At 38.3% G+C, this 20,613-nt stretch overlaps 1 protein-coding gene; it reads left to right on the top strand.

The window, feature by feature from the left end:
- LOC105224248 (synaptotagmin-7) overlaps window positions 1–20,613 on the top strand; it is a 566,903-nt gene that overhangs the window by 443,000 nt on the left and 103,290 nt on the right.

Below are 20,613 nucleotides of genomic sequence, written 5' to 3'. Positions count from 1 at the left end.
AGTTCGAATAGCAATCACCCGCTTGAAGAACAACAAAGTGGCAAAGTGGTCGGACGAAAGCATGCCCAACGATTGGAATTTAAGTGTGCTATGCCCAATCCATAAAAAAGGAGACCCCACAATCTGCGCCAACTACCGTGGGATTAGCCTCCTCAACATCGGATATAAGGTTCTATCGAGCGTACTGTGTGAAAGATTAAAGCCCACCGTCAACGAACTGATTGGACCTTATCGGTGTGGCTTTAGACCTGGCAAATCAACAACCGACCAGATATTCACCATGCGCCAAATCTTGGAAAAAACCCGTGAAAGGAGAATCGACACACACCACCTCTTCGTCGATTTCAAAGCTGCCTTCGACAGCACGAAAAGGAGCTGCCTTTATGCCGCGATGTCTGAATTTGGTATCCCCGCAAAACTGATACGGCTGTGTAAACTGACGTTGAGCGGCACCAAAAGCTCCGTCAGGATCGGGAAGGACCTCTCCGAGCCGTTCGATACCAAACGAGGTTTCAGACAAGGCGACTCCCTATCGTGCGACTTTTTCAATCTGCTGCTGGAGAAAATAGTTCGAGCTGCAGAACTTAATCGAGCAGGTACAATCTTCTATAGGAGTGTACAGCTGCTGGCGTATGCCGATGATATTGATATCATCGGCCTCATCACCCGCGCCGTTAGTTCTGCTTTCTCCAGGCTGGACAAGGAAGCAAAACGAATGGGTCTGGCAGTGAACGAGGGCAAGACGAAATATCTCCTGTCATCAAACAAACAGTCGTCGCACTCGCGACTTGGCACTCACGTCACTGTTGACAGTCATAACTTTGAAGTTGTAGATAATTTCGTCTATCTTGGAACCAGCGTAAACACCACCAACAATGTCAGCCTAGAAATCCAACGCAGGATAACTCTTGCCAACAGGTGCTACTTCGGACTGAGTAGGCAATTGAGAAGCAAAGTCCTCTCTCGACAGACAAAAACCAAACTCTATAAGTCTCTCATAATTCGCGTCCTGCTATATGGTGCAGAGGCTTGGACGATGTCAACAGCGGATGAGTCGACGTTGCGAGTTTTCGAGAGAAAAATTCTGCGAAAGATTTATGGTCCTTTGCGCGTTGGCCACGGCGAATATCGCATTCGATGGAACGATGAGCTGTACGAGATATACGAGATATACGACGACATTGACATAGTTCAGCGAATTAAAAGACAGCGGCTACGCTGGCTAGGTCATGTTGTCCGGATGGATGAAAACACTCCAGCTCTGAAAGTATTCGACGCAGTACCCGCCGGGGGAAGCAGAGGAAGAGGAAGACCTCCACTCCGTTGGAAGGACCAAGTGGAGAAGGACCTGGCTTCGCTTGGAATATCCAATTGGCGCCACGTAGCGAAAAGAAGAAACGACTGGCGCGCGGTTGTTAACTCGGCTATAATCGCGTAAGCGGTGTCTACGCCAATTAAGAAGAAGATATATACATATATGTAAGTTACTTTCTGTCTCTGTACATTTTACTTCCTCTAAGAATGAATAAAAAGACATATACATATGTTTAAATAATTCATTTTATTTAATTTAATTTTTTTTATTTTTTTACATTTTTATTATTACTTATTTAATTATTATATATATGAAATTATTGTATATATATATAAATATATATATATATATTTAAAATTTTCAAAATTACTTACATATGCTGATTATCCATTTGTGTGTCCATTTTTGTTTGCTTATTTTTATTAAAAAAGCTTTTTGACAGCAAAAAGCTTTTTACCTCACGTGGTGATTTTTTTAAGCTTTTTTCTTATGAGGTTTGAGCAAGAATAGCCTCACAAATTATGTCTCACAAGAATTCTCTCAAATATTTCCTCTCAACTCAGTTGAGACGATTTTTCAGAATAGGGCTGTTAGTGTTGCCTAGTCCAAAAATATATATAGCAGCCTATGTAATTGAGTTGTGAACACATAACAAAATTTGAGTTTTCGTTATAAAATGGTTAAATGTTGGTTATTATATCTGTCAGCGATTTCCATTTAATTTTGATAATACGTTGTTTTGTATTTTAGGTGACAATATATATAGTATTATTTTATAATATTACTTAGTTGCTTATTAAATTAAATGAAGAATATATCCATATGCATGGAAAGAGTGTTTATACTGTATACTTTACACTTTATTTCGTAATAGTATTATATAATATTACTTATTTGTTTAATAAATTTAAAAAAGAAAATATCCATATGAATGGATGAAGAATTTTTACGAAAATGAGGAATTTCAGCAAATTGCCTTATCATCACATCGTCGTAATTTTTAGCACACAAATGATGTTCAATACTAGGTAAAATGTAATTTTAAAAATAAAGATTTCTTAGGTAAAAAAACCTGCTAAAAATGTAAAATGTGGATTTATTTAAATTATTTTTTATAGTTTAATTTGAAGTGAAAAATGTGAGTAAAGTGTGTTTAACGTAGTTAAATAGCTTCTTGAAATGTCCGAATTTGGGAATTTTTGTACTTTAAGGTCGATTTCTGGTAAACTAAGCGTTTGCCTATAACCTATAACCCTGTATATTTTTTAATCAGGAGGACTTCCTCTTTCCAACGGTACCTTCAAATCGCGGCGTCAAAGAAATAGGAATTGTGCCGAGAAATGGCTGGTGAAGAGATGCCGTTTTCATAATAATGCGGAAAATATAAAAAACCAAATAGCAAATAATTTAAGTTTCAGTATATCTTTATTATTAAATATAACAACTAAAAATATGCTTAGCACAACCTTTGCCGCCATTCTCATCTAGATGACTTTGCTATAAGTGTAGTGGACGATCTTTTGGACGAAGAAGTTGATGAATATAGCAGCCATTTACAAACTACCGCTGCATCTAGGTTTGAAAAAATCTGGTTCAAATAGTTCGACTTGTTCTTGCAATGTTTATATTTATTTATTATTTCGAAAGCTTCTATTGCTGTTGTGTCTGAATGCACAAGTGTCTTAACCCTTTGGTTCTTTGATATTAATCCTAATTCTCCTCTCAAATGAACGGTTAGTGGTTTCGTAATTTTAGCAAAGCCTCTTATGTATTTTACATAATAGCTGGCAAGCCCTAGAAAAGATCGTAATTCTTTTAGGTTGAGGGTAGTTTTTATGGCCTAAATTTCTTAGAATCAACTGTTATCATATTATGTTTTACAATGTGCCCCAGGTATTCAACTGAATCCTGGAAAAAATGTGACTTTTCATCAGAAATTTTCATATTAGTATTGTGCAGTGCGTTGATTTTAGTCGGAAGGGTTCCATAAGTTCTTAGGATGTGGAAGAATATATTAAAACATCGTCAATATAAACATACGCAAGTTTGCCAATGTATTCTCTAAGGATGTCGCCGACGCATCGTTGAAAAATGGATGGGGCATTCTTTAATCCGAATGGCATCCTAACAAATTCATACTCTGCACCGTTGACGGAAAATGCTGTTTTTTCTCGATCAGATTAATATTTGATGAAAACCTGATTCTAAATCGATTGTGGTAAAATTCTTTGCTTTTCCAAAGTTTTGTAAAGTAATATTAACATCAGGAATGGGATATCTGTCAGTAATCGTATGAGCGTTAATTTTCTGGAAGTCAACAACCATCCGTCTTTTGGGTCCACCTTGGTCATCGGTGCTCTTGTTTTTGGACAGTCCATATAGGAGAATTATGTGTGCTTTTGCTTGGTTGGATTATACCATCATTTAACAATTGTTCAATTTATTTCGTGACGAAGTCCTGATCAGACAGGAGATATGGATATTGTTTTGTCTTCTGTTCGGGTTTTAATCGATGCCTGTATTGTGGTTGTGAAAGGCAATGTTTCACTAGTATAATTATTTATTTTCATAAGTTCTACTAGACTTTTAAACTCATTATTACTAATAGTATAATTTATTTTTTTGTCGAATTTTGAGTATATTTTCTTCTGGTATTTTAAACTATAGTCGAACAAATTCACTTCCGCTTTTATTTGGCGAAATTCTTGTTCTCCAAGAATCATATCGAATTCGATAAGTTGGTACCCATACATTGTAATTATTTTTTTCGAGCAAATGACTGAGAAGCTGTGCAAAGTTTTAGTTTAGAATGGTTTAATTTTAACTGATTTTATTATTCTGCAGCTCAAATTTATATAATTATTAGTAGATCCTGTGTCAACTAATAGGGTTGCGGGCGTGCCTGTTAGACCGCAGTTTGTTTGAATGCAGGGTACACCCTGATTCGAATTGTTCTTCAAAAGTTGAAAAATTTTCAGATTCTAAATACTCTTATATTTTGGTTGTTAGCTGCCCTACGATTTTTAAATATAGTTTTTGGATTATTATAGTTTCTATTTTTATTATAGATGGTGGTTGAACGTACTGAAAGGAAACGTCAATGTCCATTGGAACTGGAGCAGGTTGTTTGGGTTAGCTGTCTCTTGGTTGATATGTCATATGGCATTCTAACGTTCGGTCTGTGTTCATGCTGGTGCCTGTCCTCACGAAGTAATGGAAATTAAATTTATCACAGCAATATACATAATATATGTACATGTACATATACATAATAAGAAAAATATTTATTTGTATAGTATACGATGTTAAAATCAAAAAATTAAAAATTTATTCTGTCGAGATTCGAACCTGCGGTACTCGTAGCATCTTGACTTTTCAAGCGCTTACCACCAACACCACCATTGACACTTACATAGGTTTCGCTGACTTAAGTATGGTTTGGTTATGCATGTAAGAAACATACGATGGTTCTAATAATTTTGTTTAAGTATAGAAATATGCTTTTGTAGAACATTTGCTTTCGCAAACATACAGACAAATGTGCAATAATAATATATTGTTACGAATTTACTCTTGCTAGTTTACTTTGTTAGGTTCGTATCTCTGGATTGACAAATAAAATCAACACTGTTTAATTTAATTCAACAACTCTTTATTTCACAACTCGTCTACACTATAGCAGTTTACTCTTAGCACTGATTGATTACGTTGGTGCTGTAACGGCTTATATAGCCACGCACTTCTCGCTGATGCCGACGTGTCCTTCTAGAATATCGCGTCTGAAAATTACCAGAACATACGGCTATACGGCGCCAGACGCAAGCAGACAGTCGCGGCGCCAGACTCAGCAATTGTTTAACTAGACAAGCAGACAGTGCGGCGCCAGATGTCTATTGTTTCGACAAGCAGACAGCCGTGGCGCCAGATGTCTACAACAAGACAAATGCTATTCCATATACCTACAGCTATTGTTCATAATCAGGGATGCATATAGTAATACAAATACAACTTAATACTACTTTTGTAACACTGCCCTCCACTAAAGCCTAATCGTCCCGATTAGGCACAAATCCTCTTGAACCAAATGAGGCGAGCCTCTCCAAATGTACTACTTTCATTTTACATCGTGCTTTTCCATTTCTTTGTATGCGGTATACCACGTCATTAAATCGTTTCATCACCATATAGGGTCCTTCCCAGGCTGTCTGCAGTTTCGGGGACAAGCCTTTCTTTCGAAGTGGATTGTACAACAGGACCAGATCACCTTCTTCGAAACCTTTTGAATTTGCCGCTTGATCGAACCGGTCCTTCATCTTATTGCTCATCAGATGCGTATGCTGTCTTACCATTAGATGCAATTCATTCATTTCTTCCTTTAAGGCAGAACAATAATCTCCATCATTTCTAACAGCTGTAGGATTCGTTCCAAACTTAAGATCAGCAGGGAGTCGCAGATCAGATCCGAAAATAATCTTTGCTGGCGTGTAACCAGTTGTCTCGTGCTTCGCTGAACGATACGCCAACAGGAACATCTGGATGCACTTGTCCCAATTCCGTTGATCTTTATCGACGATTTTCCGCAGATGTTCTTCGAGCGTTCGATTGAATCTCTCTACCATCCCATCTGATTGTGGGTGTAACGCTGTTGTCCGTGTCTTGTGGATGCCCAATAATGTACAGACTTCTTGGAAAATGGAAGATTCGAAATTCCTGCCTTGATCTGAGTGCAATTCGACGGGCACTCCGAACCTTGTTATCCAATTTTCTACAAACGCTTCGGCTACTGTCTTTGCTTCTTGGTTTGGTAAGGCATATACTTCTGGCCATTTACTGAAATAGTCCATGACAACCAGTAGATATTTGTTTCCGGCCGTACTGGACTCTCGTTACTTATTTGTTCCTTTGGTGGTCGTACCCCATTTTCTTTGGCTATTATCAGCTTTGCAAGATCAGGGTCCTCCAGCTGATTGATTCTAATGCGGTGAGGAGTCCAATCATCCTCAGGTTCTATATTCAGTAATCGCACGTCGATTATACTTTCTTTTCCCTCTGATTTGGAGCAATGTTTACATTCCAGTGGACAAGGGCGACGTGTAATGCATCCGCATTTTTGTGGTGAATCCCCTTTCGATGTTCCGTTTCGAAGTCGTAATTCTGTAATCTTTCGATCCATCGTGCAATTTGGCCTTCCGGATTCTTAAACTGTAATAACCATTTTAATGCTGCATGATCAGTCCCCAGCAAGAATCGTTGTCCATACAAATACTTGTGGAAATGTTTTATACATTCCACCACAGCTAGTAGTTCTTTTCGTGTCACACAGTAGTTTTTCTCTGGTTTCCCGAGCACTCTGCTGTAATACCCAATTACTCTTTCTTGTCCGTCGATGAGCTGAGACAGGACACCTCCAATTCCATAAGCGCTCGCATCTGTATCCAGGATGAATTTCTTTCCAGGTATTGGATAAGCCAACATCGGCTCCGTACAAAGTAGTTCTTTAAGCTGCTCAAACGCTTTTTCTTGTTCCAACTGCCATACAAACGGGCGATTCTTCTTTGTTAAATCATGTAAACTTCTAGCCACGTTCGCAAATCCAGGTACAAAACGGCGGTAATACGTGCATAAGCCGAGGAAGCTGCGGAGTTCATGTATGTTGGTGGGTTGAGGCCAATCTTTAACTGCTTTTATTTTTCCCTCCTCGGTGTGAATCCCCTCAGTTGACCCTTTATGTCCGAGATATGTGACCTGCTTCTTCCATAATGAACACTTTTTGGGATTCAAGCGTAATCCGGCTGATGCTATTCGCTGAAAGACTTCCTCTAGATTTTTCAGATGATCATCAAAACTTTTTCCCATGATGATAATGTCATCAAGATACACCAAACATGTCTTCCAGTTGAGTCCTTTTAACACATGTTCCATCAGTCGCTCGAACGTTGCAGGCGCATTACATAAACCAAATGGCATCACAGAGAATTCCCATAACCCGTCGCCCATACTGAAAGCGGTCTTTTCACGGTCACATTCATCGATCTCGACTTGCCAATATCCACTTTGTAGATCTAATGTAGAAAACCATTTCGCTCCAGACAAGGTGTCTAATGTATCGTCGATTCTTGGTAGAGGATAACTGTCTTTCTTTGTGACATCATTCAACTTCCTATAATCTACGCAGAAACGGGTGCTACCATCTTTCTTTTTAACTAAGACGATAGGTGAGCTCCATGGACTTATTGAAGGTTCGATTACACCGCTTTTGTGCATGTCTTCAATAATTTTGTTAGCATCCTCACGTTTTGCTAGTGGAAGCCTACGCGGAGCTTGTCGGATTGGTTTAGCGTCTCCGGTATTTATGCGATGTTTGACAATGCCGGTTCTTCCTGTGTTTCCTTCGTTTGCAAATATGGATGCGTATTTTTCTAATAGTTTTTCTGCTTTTAATTTTTCATTTCCATGCAGTTCGTTCAGCAAATTATTTAGGAGTGTAGGACTTATCTGCTGTGGCTCAATAGTAGGCTTCTGTTGTGACCGTTCGCATCGTGCTATTGCACTTATATTCTGGCACTGTCCAATTACTGCTCCTTTCTTCAGACTTATAGGCGTGTTGAATTCATTCACTACTCTGACCGGAATGGTGGCGTCGTCTCTAGTTTTCACAAGCGTTCTTCCTACCAATATTTGTGTATCTATTTTTGTTGGTTCCACAATCCACAACTCTTCAGTCCCACCTCCTCCATCCACTTTAGCCCATACAATCGCCTCAGATTTTGGTGGAATACTCTGATTATCATCAACAATCACCCTCTTACTTTCAACGTTGGTCACATATCTGGTGTTTATAGGCATCTCCATGTTCTGGCAAAACAGCATTTGCTTGTTTAAATCCAAAGTAACCCCGTGATCAATCATGAAATCTACTCCCATTATAATTTCATCCGTGATTTCTGCTACGATGAAGGTGTGATTAACTTCCAGGGTACCAATTATGACTTCGCAGAACACTTTTCCCGCAACAGCTGCTTCCTCTCCAGTGGCCGTTCGAAGCTTGCAACCAACTAATGGTTAAACTGTTCCTCTCACCACATCCGGTCGGATAATTGAATGTGTGGCACCAGTATCCAAAGTAAGCGTTGACAGTCGTCCATTTACGATGCCGTTGATAGTAAGATTGTTGTCATGGCGACCTATTTGTGATATCGAGATGGCGGGGCAAATAGTTGTGGGAACCAGCTCACGCCCCTTTGAACTGTTCCGTTTTAGTTTAACGACTTGTGAGATGTGGATGCTCCGTCCTCGTTATCTGTTGGTTGTTTCCGTTTTGATGGGTTTACTTTTATATTGCAATTTCGGGCAAAGTGACCCGCTTTTCCACAGTTGAAACATCTTCCTGTTGTATTTACTCGCGGTGCAGCAATTGTCTTCAGAGTCTTCAATATTTCTTCCATCAGCGCCGGTTGTTCCATTTCAACTCTTTGTACTTTGTGTGCTGGTTTACTTAGTAGGGAAGCTGTTTCCTGTGTGAGGGCGTGCGAAACCGTTTCAGCAAACGTTCTTTTTGGCAATGCATATGTGGCGCGTTTGGTGTCCACATCACGAATTCCATTTATGAAACATTGAATTTTTACCCTCTCAATGTATTCCACAGGTGCATCTGCATTTGCCAAATGAGCCAGTCGTTCGATTTCAGTTGCGAACTCTTGTAATGACTCGTTCATCTTCTGACCCCTATTTTGCAGTTCGATCTGGTATATTTGTTTCCGGTGCTCACTACCATATCGTCTTTCTATCGCACTCATCAATGCCTCATAGTTGTCCCGTTCACAGTCTGGAATAGTCTGAAGGATTTCTGCCGCAGGTCCTTTCAATGATACAAACAAGGACGCCACCTTGTCCGCTGCATTCCAATTATTGGCCATTGCTGTCTTTTCAAACTGAAGTTTGAAAATTTGAAATGGAATACTTCCATCGAATGTGGGTGCCTTCAATCTTTGATTATTTGTTGATGGTGCAGGGCCATGTAGTTGCAGTTCTCGCACACGATTACTCAGTTGAAGAAATTCTGATCTTAAATTTTCTTCGTCATTTTTTATTGTGCTTAATTCGTCTTCAAATTTTGAAAATTTCTCTTGCACTTGTGTATTATTTTCTGTAATCTGTTGTGCCAAACGCTTTTCTAACTGCGTATTATTTTCAGTTATTTGTTGTGTAAGGCGAGACTCTAACTGTGATGTATTTTCAGCTATTTGCGTTATTTGCTGTGCCAGACGATTTTCTGCCTGCACTGCATTTTCTGCATTTTCGGCTATTTGCTGTGCCAGACGATTTTCTGTTTGCACTACATTTTCTGCCATTTGCTTAATAGCCACTAACAACGTGTTCATGTCTACACTTGATGATGTTCGTTGTTCTTCTACTTTCTCTTCTACCTTTGTAGAAGTTTCTGGCCCAACAAATTCGAACTCGTCCACATTAATTCCATCCGCTTCCATTGCTTCACGTAATCGTGCCTGCAGATCCGCCTTTTGCCCGCTTATCGGCAAATTACGCTCCTCCAGTTCCTTTTTTAATTGCTGAATTCTCAATTCTCCGAATTTAACCATCTTGAATTTGGATTATTTGACAATCCCACTTCTGACACCAATTGTTACGAATTTACTCTTGCTAGTTTACTTTGTTAGGTTCGTATCTCTGGATTGACAAATAAAATCAACACTGTTTAATTTAATTCAACAACTCTTTATTTCACAACTCGTCTACACTATAGCAGTTTACTCTTAGCACTGATTGATTACGTTGGCGCTGCCACGGCTTATATAGCCACGCACTTCTCGCTGATGCCCACGTGTCCTTCTAGAATATCGCGTCTGGAAATTGCCAGAACATACGGCTATACGGCGCCAGACGCAAGCAGACAGTCGCGGCGCCAGACTCAGCAATTGTTTAACTAGACAAGCAGACAGTGCGGCGCCAGATGTCTACAACAAGACAAATGCTATTCCATATACCTACAGCTATTGTTCATAATCAGGGATGCATATAGTAATACAAATACAACTTAATACTACTTTTGTAACAATATGTACAATATACATATACATAATATTGCTGTGATAAATTTAATTTCTATTAGTAAGAAAAATATTTATTTGTATAGTATACGATGTTAAAAGGCATACATCTTCTATCCTATCTTATGTATCTGCACATGTTCATATGAGTGTATGTGTGTATACGCATGTGCGCGTTCAGAAATTGAAATCATATTTTCATCACTTATCAATATACTTATTACATGTGCGCGCATTGACTTGCATGTTCATACATTCATATATACTTATATGTACATATATTTGCATACATTGCCGAACAAATAATGTACAAGCATACAAACATACATATGCGCACACATGTGAATAGTCACCTCGTCATCGCGGGTCGATTTGAAAAGAAAGTAAATGAAGACTGACCAGAGAACTTAAAAGTATAGAGAAGGTGCAGGTTCGACTGCGAACATTTGATAGATTCAAATTAGGGAATTCACCGCATTTGTTAACAATGTAGGTCAGAATTCGCCTCGCAATTTTAACATTTTTTACAATTCTCTTACATATTCTAACCGAGAATATGAAGAGACAGAAATATACATATGTATTTATAAAATGATTTCTTTGATATTCCGTAGGATGGAAATATGTATGTAGAACTTTTTTATTCTTGATTTATTATTTTTCAAATTATTTAATGTAAATTTGGTCTTATTTTATAATAACTCATTTTAAATATATAAAAGATTTACCTAAACATTATGATGATATTTTCATGATTCATACGCAATGTACGAATGTAAGCAATTTCGTTTTGCCGACGTTTATTTAAATTATTTATAGTTTAGTTTGAAGTGAAAAATGTGAGTAAAGTGTGTTTAATGTAGTTAAATAGCTTTTTTAAATGTCCGAATTTGGGAATTTTTGTACTTTAAGGTCGAATATCTCGTAAACTAAGCGTTTGCGGTACCCATAACTCTGTATATTTTTTAATCTGGAGGACTTCCTCTTTCCAACGGTATCTTCAAATCGCGGCGTCAAAGAAATAGGAATTGTGCCGAGAAATGGCTGGTGAAGAGATGCCGTTTTCATAATAATGCGGAAAATATAAAAAACCAAATAGCAAATAATTTAAGTTTCAGTATATCTTTATTATTAAATATAACAACTAAAAATATGCTTAGCACAACCTTTGCCGCCATTCTCATCTAGATGACTTTGCTATAAGTGTAGTGGACGATCTTTTGGACGAAGAAGTTGATGAATATAGCAGCCATTTACAAACTACCGCTGCATCTAGGTTTGAAAAAATCTGGTTCAAATAGTTCGACTTGTTCTTGCAATGTTTTTTTTTTATTATTTCGAAAGCTTCTATTGCTGTTGTGTCTGAATGCACAAGTGTCTTAACCCTTTGGTTCTTTGATATTAATCCTAATTCTCCTCTCAAATGAACGGTTAGTGGTTTCGTAATTTTAGCAAAGCCTCTTATGTATTTTACATAATAGCTGGCAAGCCCTAGAAAAGATCGTAATTCTTTTAGGTTGAGGGTAGTTTTTATGGCCTAAATTTCTTAGAATCAACTGTTATCATATTATGTTTTACAATGTGCCCCAGGTATTCAACTGAATCCTGGAAAAAATGTGACTTTTCATCAGAAATTTTCATATTAGTATTGTGCAGTGCGTTGATTTTAGTCGGAAGGGTTCCATAAGTTCTTAGGATGTGGAAGAATATATTAAAACATCGTCAATATAAACATACGCAAGTTTGCCAATGTATTCTCTAAGGATGTCGCCGACGCATCGTTGAAAAATGGATGGGGCATTCTTTAATCCGAATGGCATCCTAACAAATTCATACTCTGCACCGTTGACGGAAAATGCTGTTTTTTCTCGATCAGATTAATATTTGATGAAAACCTGATTCTAAATCGATTGTGGTAAAATTCTTTGCTTTTCCAAAGTTTTGTAAAGTAATATTAACATCAGGAATGGGATATCTGTCAGTAATCGTATGAGCGTTAATTTTCTGGAAGTCAACAACCATCCGTCTTTTGGGTCCACCTTGGTCATCGGTGCTCTTGTTTTTGGACAGTCCATATAGGAGAATTATGTGTGCTTTTGCTTGGTTGGATTATACCATCATTTAACAATTGTTCAATTTATTTCGTGACGAAGTCCTGATCAGACAGGAGATATGGATATTGTTTTGTCTTCTGTTCGGGTTTTAATCGATGCCTGTATTGTGGTTGTGAAAGGCAATGTTTCACTAGTATAATTATTTATTTTCATAAGTTCTACTAGACTTTTAAACTCATTATTACTAATAGTATAATTTATTTTTTTGTCGAATTTTGAGTATATTTTCTTCTGGTATTTTAAACTATAGTCGAACAAATTCACTTCCGCTTTTATTTGGCGAAATTCTTGTTCTCCAAGAATCATATCGAATTCGATAAGTTGGTACCCATACATTGTAATTATTTTTTTCGAGCAAATGACTGAGAAGCTGTGCAAAGTTTTAGTTTAGAATGGTTTAATTTTAACTGATTTTATTATTCTGCAGCTCAAATTTATATAATTATTAGTAGATCCTGTGTCAACTAATAGGGTTGCGGGCGTGCCTGTTAGACCGCAGTTTGTTTGAATGCAGGGTACACCCTGATTCGAATTGTTCTTCAAAAGTTGAAAAATTTTCAGATTCTAAATACTCTTATATTTTGGTTGTTAGCTGCCCTACGATTTTTAAATATAGTTTTTGGATTATTATAGTTTCTATTTTTATTATAGATGGTGGTTGAACGTACTGAAAGGAAACGTCAATGTCCATTGGAACTGGAGCAGGTTGTTTGGGTTAGCTGTCTCTTGGTTGATATGTCATATGGCATTCTAACGTTCGGTCTGTGTTCATGCTGGTGCCTGTCCTCACGAAGTAATGGAAATTAAATTTATCACAGCAATATACATAATATATGTACATGTACATATACATAATAAGAAAAATATTTATTTGTATAGTATACGATGTTAAAATCAAAAAATTAAAAATTTATTCTGTCGAGATTCGAACCTGCGGTACTCGTAGCATCTTGACTTTTCAAGCGCTTACCACCAACACCACCATTGACACTTACATAGGTTTCGCTGACTTAAGTATGGTTTGGTTATGCATGTAAGAAACATACGATGGTTCTAATAATTTTGTTTAAGTATAGAAATATGCTTTTGTAGAACATTTGCTTTCGCAAACATACAGACAAATGTGCAATAATAATATATTGTTACGAATTTACTCTTGCTAGTTTACTTTGTTAGGTTCGTATCTCTGGATTGACAAATAAAATCAACACTGTTTAATTTAATTCAACAACTCTTTATTTCACAACTCGTCTACACTATAGCAGTTTACTCTTAGCACTGATTGATTACGTTGGCGCTGTAACGGCTTATATAGCCACGCACTTCTCGCTGATGCCGACGTGTCCTTCTAGAATATCGCGTCTGAAAATTACCAGAACATACGGCTATACGGCGCCAGACGCAAGCAGACAGTCGCGGCGCCAGACTCAGCAATTGTTTAACTAGACAAGCAGACAGTGCGGCGCCAGATGTCTATTGTTTCGACAAGCAGACAGCCGTGGCGCCAGATGTCTACAACAAGACAAATGCTATTCCATATACCTACAGCTATTGTTCATAATCAGGGATGCATATAGTAATACAAATACAACTTAATACTACTTTTGTAACACTGCCCTCCACTAAAGCCTAATCGTCCCGATTAGGCACAAATCCTCTTGAACCAAATGGGGCGAGCCTCTCCAAATGTACTACTTTCATTTTACATCGTGCTTTTCCATTTCTTTGTATGCGGTATACCACGTCATTAAATCGTTTCATCACCATATAGGGTCCTTCCCAGGCTGTCTGCAGTTTCGGGGACAAGCCTTTCTTTCGAAGTGGATTGTACAACAGGACCAGATCACCTTCTTCGAAACCTTTTGAATTTGCCGCTTGATCGAACCGGTCCTTCATCTTATTGCTCATCAGATGCGTATGCTGTCTTACCATTAGATGCAATTCATTCATTTCTTCCTTTAAGGCAGAACAATAATCTCCATCATTTCTAACAGCTGTAGGATTCGTTCCAAACTTAAGATCAGCAGGGAGTCGCAGATCAGATCCGAAAATAATCTTTGCTGGCGTGTAACCAGTTGTCTCGTGCTTCGCTGAACGATACGCCAACAGGAACATCTGGATGCACTTGTCCCAATTCCGTTGATCTTTATCGACGATTTTCCGCAGATGTTCTTCGAGCGTTCGATTGAATCTCTCTACCATCCCATCTGATTGTGGGTGTAACGCTGTTGTCCGTGTCTTGTGGATGCCCAATAATGTACAGACTTCTTGGAAAATGGAAGATTCGAAATTCCTGCCTTGATCTGAGTGCAATTCGACGGGCACTCCGAACCTTGTTATCCAATTTTCTACAAACGCTTCGGCTACTGTCTTTGCTTCTTGGTTTGGTAAGGCATATACTTCTGGCCATTTACTGAAATAGTCCATGACAACCAGTAGATATTTGTTTCCGGCCGTACTGGACTCTCGTTACTTATTTGTTCCTTTGGTGGTCGTACCCCATTTTCTTTGGCTATTATCAGCTTTGCAAGATCAGGGTCCTCCAGCTGATTGATTCTAATGCGGTGAGGAGTCCAATCATCCTCAGGTTCTATATTCAGTAATCGCACGTCGATTATACTTTCTTTTCCCTCTGATTTGGAGCAATGTTTACATTCCAGTGGACAAGGGCGACGTGTAATGCATCCGCATTTTTGTGGTGAATCCCCTTTCGATGTTCCGTTTCGAAGTCGTAATTCTGTAATCTTTCGATCCATCGTGCAATTTGGCCTTCCGGATTCTTAAACTGTAATAACCATTTTAATGCTGCATGATCAGTCCCCAGCAAGAATCGTTGTCCATACAAATACTTGTGGAAATGTTTTATACATTCCACCACAGCTAGTAGTTCTTTTCGTGTCACACAGTAGTTTTTCTCTGGTTTCCCGAGCACTCTGCTGTAATACCCAATTACTCTTTCTTGTCCGTCGATGAGCTGAGACAGGACACCTCCAATTCCATAAGCGCTCGCATCTGTATCCAGGATGAATTTCTTTCCAGGTATTGGATAAGCCAACATCGGCTCCGTACAAAGTAGTTCTTTAAGCTGCTCAAACGCTTTTTCTTGTTCCAACTGCCATACAAACGGGCGATTCTTCTTTGTTAAATCATGTAAACTTCTAGCCACGTTCGCAAATCCAGGTACAAAACGGCGGTAATACGTGCATAAGCCGAGGAAGCTGCGGAGTTCATGTATGTTGGTGGGTTGAGGCCAATCTTTAACTGCTTTTATTTTTCCCTCCTCGGTGTGAATCCCCTCAGTTGACCCTTTATGTCCGAGATATGTGACCTGCTTCTTCCATAATGAACACTTTTTGGGATTCAAGCGTAATCCGGCTGATGCTATTCGCTGAAAGACTTCCTCTAGATTTTTCAGATGATCATCAAAACTTTTTCCCATGATGATAATGTCATCAAGATACACCAAACATGTCTTCCAGTTGAGTCCTTTTAACACATGTTCCATCAGTCGCTCGAACGTTGCAGGCGCATTACATAAACCAAATGGCATCACAGAGAATTCCCATAACCCGTCGCCCATACTGAAAGCGGTCTTTTCACGGTCACATTCATCGATCTCGACTTGCCAATATCCACTTTGTAGATCTAATGTAGAAAACCATTTCGCTCCAGACAAGGTGTCTAATGTATCGTCGATTCTTGGTAGAGGATAACTGTCTTTCTTTGTGACATCATTCAACTTCCTATAATCTACGCAGAAACGGGTGCTACCATCTTTCTTTTTAACTAAGACGATAGGTGAGCTCCATGGACTTATTGAAGGTTCGATTACACCGCTTTTGTGCATGTCTTCAATAATTTTGTTAGCATCCTCACGTTTTGCTAGTGGAAGCCTACGCGGAGCTTGTCGGATTGGTTTAGCGTCTCCGGTATTTATGCGATGTTTGACAATGCCGGTTCTTCCTGTGTTTCCTTCGTTTGCAAATATGGATGCGTATTTTTCTAATAGTTTTTCTGCTTTTAATTTTTCATTTCCATGCAGTTCGTTCAGCAAATTATTTAGGAGTGTAGGACTTATCTGCTGTGGCTCAATAGTAGGCTTCTGTTGTGACCGTTCGCATCGTGCTATTGCACTTATATTCTGGCACTGTCCAATTACTGCTCCTTTCTTCAGACTTATAGGCGTGTTGAATTCATTCACTACTCTGACCGGAATGGTGGCGTCGTCTCTAGTTTTCACAAGCGTTCTTCCTACCAATATTTGTGTATCTATTTTTGTTGGTTCCACAATCCACAACTCTTCAGTCCCACCTCCTCCATCCACTTTAGCCCATACAATCGCCTCAGATTTTGGTGGAATACTCTGATTATCATCAACAATCACCCTCTTACTTTCAACGTTGGTCACATATCTGGTGTTTATAGGCATCTCCATGTTCTGGCAAAACAGCATTTGCTTGTTTAAATCCAAAGTAACCCCGTGATCAATCATGAAATCTACTCCCATTATAATTTCATCCGTGATTTCTGCTACGATGAAGGTGTGATTAACTTCCAGGGTACCAATTATGACTTCGCAGAACACTTTTCCCGCAACAGCTGCTTCCTCTCCAGTGGCCGTTCGAAGCTTGCAACCAACTAATGGTTAAACTGTTCCTCTCACCACATCCGGTCGGATAATTGAATGTGTGGCACCAGTATCCAAAGTAAGCGTTGACAGTCGTCCATTTACGATGCCGTTGATAGTAAGATTGTTGTCATGGCGACCTATTTGTGATATCGAGATGGCGGGGCAAATAGTTGTGGGAACCAGCTCACGCCCCTTTGAACTGTTCCGTTTTAGTTTAACGACTTGTGAGATGTGGATGCTCCGTCCTCGTTATCTGTTGGTTGTTTCCGTTTTGATGGGTTTACTTTTATATTGCAATTTCGGGCAAAGTGACCCGCTTTTCCACAGTTGAAACATCTTCCTGTTGTATTTACTCGCGGTGCAGCAATTGTCTTCAGAGTCTTCAATATTTCTTCCATCAGCGCCGGTTGTTCCATTTCAACTCTTTGTACTTTGTGTGCTGGTTTACTTAGTAGGGAAGCTGTTTCCTGTGTGAGGGCGTGCGAAACCGTTTCAGCAAACGTTCTTTTTGGCAATGCATATGTGGCGCGTTTGGTGTCCACATCACGAATTCCATTTATGAAACATTGAATTTTTACCCTCTCAATGTATTCCACAGGTGCATCTGCATTTGCCAAATGAGCCAGTCGTTCGATTTCAGTTGCGAACTCTTGTAATGACTCGTTCATCTTCTGACCCCTATTTTGCAGTTCGATCTGGTATATTTGTTTCCGGTGCTCACTACCATATCGTCTTTCTATCGCACTCATCAATGCCTCATAGTTGTCCCGTTCACAGTCTGGAATAGTCTGAAGGATTTCTGCCGCAGGTCCTTTCAATGATACAAACAAGGACGCCACCTTGTCCGCTGCATTCCAATTATTGGCCATTGCTGTCTTTTCAAACTGAAGTTTGAAAATTTGAAATGGAATACTTCCATCGAATGTGGGTGCCTTCAATCTTTGATTATTTGTTGATGGGCCATGTAGTTGCAGTTCTCGCACACGATTACTCAGTTGAAGAAATTCTGATCTTAAATTTTCTTCGTCATTTTTTATTGTGCTTAATTCGTCTTCAAATTTTGAAAATTTCTCTTGCACTTGTGTATTATTTTCTGTAATCTGTTGTGCCAAACGGTTTTCTAACTGCGTATTATTTTCAGTTATTTGTTGTGTAAGGCGAGACTCTAACTGTGATGTATTTTCAGCTATTTGCGTTATTTGCTGTGCCAGACGATTTTCTGCCTGCACTGCATTTTCTGCATTTTCGGCTATTTGCTGTGCCAGACGATTTTCTGTTTGCACTACATTTTCTGCCATTTGCTTAATAGCCACTAACAACGTGTTCATGTCTACACTTGATGATGTTCGTTGTTCTTCTACTTTCTCTTCTACCTTTGTAGAAGTTTCTGGCCCAACAAATTCGAACTCGTCCACATTAATTCCATCCGCTTCCATTGCTTCACGTAATCGTGCCTGCAGATCCGCCTTTTGCCCGCTTATCGGCAAATTACGCTCCTCCAGTTCCTTTTTTAATTGCTGAATTCTCAATTCTCCGAATTTAACCATCTTGAATTTGGATTATTTGACAATCCCACTTCTGACACCAATTGTTACGAATTTACTCTTGCTAGTTTACTTTGTTAGGTTCGTATCTCTGGATTGACAAATAAAATCAACACTGTTTAATTTAATTCAACAACTCTTTATTTCACAACTCGTCTACACTATAGCAGTTTACTCTTAGCACTGATTGATTACGTTGGCGCTGCCACGGCTTATATAGCCACGCACTTCTCGCTGATGCCGACGTGTCCTTCTAGAATATCGCGTCTGGAAATTGCCAGAACATACGGCTATACGGCGCCAGACGCAAGCAGACAGTCGCGGCGCCAGACTCAGCAATTGTTTAACTAGACAAGCAGACAGTGCGGCGCCAGATGTCTACAACAAGACAAATGCTATTCCATATACCTACAGCTATTGTTCATAATCAGGGATGCATATAGTAATACAAATACAACTTAATACTACTTTTGTAACAATATGTACAATATACATATACATAATATTGCTGTGATAAATTTAATTTCTATTAGTAAGAAAAATATTTATTTGTATAGTATACGATGTTAAAAGGCATACATCTTCTATCCTATCTTATGTATCTGCACATGTTCATATGAGTGTATGTGTGTATACGCATGTGCGCGTTCAGAAATTGAAATCATATTTTCATCACTTATCAATATACTTATTACATGTGTACTTATATGTACATATATTTGCATACATTGCCGAACAAATAATGTACAAGCATACAAACATACATATGCGCACACATGTGAATAGTCACCTCGTCATCGCGGGTCGATTTGAAAAGAAAGTAAATGAAGACTGACCAGAGAACTTAAAAGTATAGAGAAGGTGCAGGTTCGACTGCGAACATTTGATAGATTCAAATTAGGGAATTCACCGCATTTGTTAACAATGTAGGTCAGAATTCGCCTCGCAATTTTAACATTTTTTACAATTCTCTTACATATTCTAACCGAGAATATGAAGAGACAGAAATATACATATGTATTTATAAAATGATTTCTTTGATATTCCGTAGGATGGAAATATGTATGTAGAACTTTTTTATTCTTGATTTATTATTTTTCAAATTATTTAATGTAAATTTGGTCTTATTTTATAATAACTCATTTTAAATATATAAAAGATTTACCTAAACATTATGATGATATTTTCATGATTCATACGCAATGTACGAATGTAAGCAATTTCGTTTTGCCGACGGCATTTCAATTTCTCATGCTTCAATTTTTGCTTTCAACCAAGAAATCTCTTGTATGTATATATGTGCAATATATGCCTTTGCGTTTTGCCGTCGGCATTTCCATATTGACATGCAAAAGTAATTATGTATTTCATTGTTTCGTTTTAGCCCAATTTTGTATATTAAGACAAGTGTCAATAATTGCGCCACTGAATTTTACTTATATTAATTAATTTGAAAGTGCCGAAAATGCAAAACGAAATTTCAATAAATTTAAATAAATTTACATGGATTTTCATTTATATTTAATTGTCAATAAATTTTTTAAAAATTATTTGCACTAGTTGTCCATTTTATTTTCTCACACATTTCAGCCGATTTTTGTATAGATCGGCGTAGAAGCAAAATGCGAAGCAATCATACATACATATATTATATCGTTTGCACAATTGTCTGTATGTTTGCGAAAGCAAATGTTCTACAAAAGCGTATTTCTATACTTAAACAAAATTATTAGAACCATCGTATGTTTCTTACATGCATAACCCTTAAGTCAGCGCAACCTAAGTGTCAATGGTGGTGTTGGTGGTAAGCGCTTGAAAAGTCAAGATGCTAGGTCTCTAAAAGTACCGCAGGTTCGAATCTCGACAGAATAAATTTTTAATTTTTTGCTTTTAACATCGTATACTATACATATATTTTTCTTACTAATAGAAATTCAATTTT

The sequence above is a fragment of the Bactrocera dorsalis genome, chromosome 6 (genome assembly GCF_023373825.1).
Source record: "Bactrocera dorsalis isolate Fly_Bdor chromosome 6, ASM2337382v1, whole genome shotgun sequence".
Lineage (NCBI taxonomy): Eukaryota > Metazoa > Arthropoda > Insecta > Diptera > Tephritidae > Bactrocera > Bactrocera dorsalis.
Note: the sequence above shows the minus strand (reverse complement) of the source record. Positions and strands in the feature narration are given on the sequence as shown.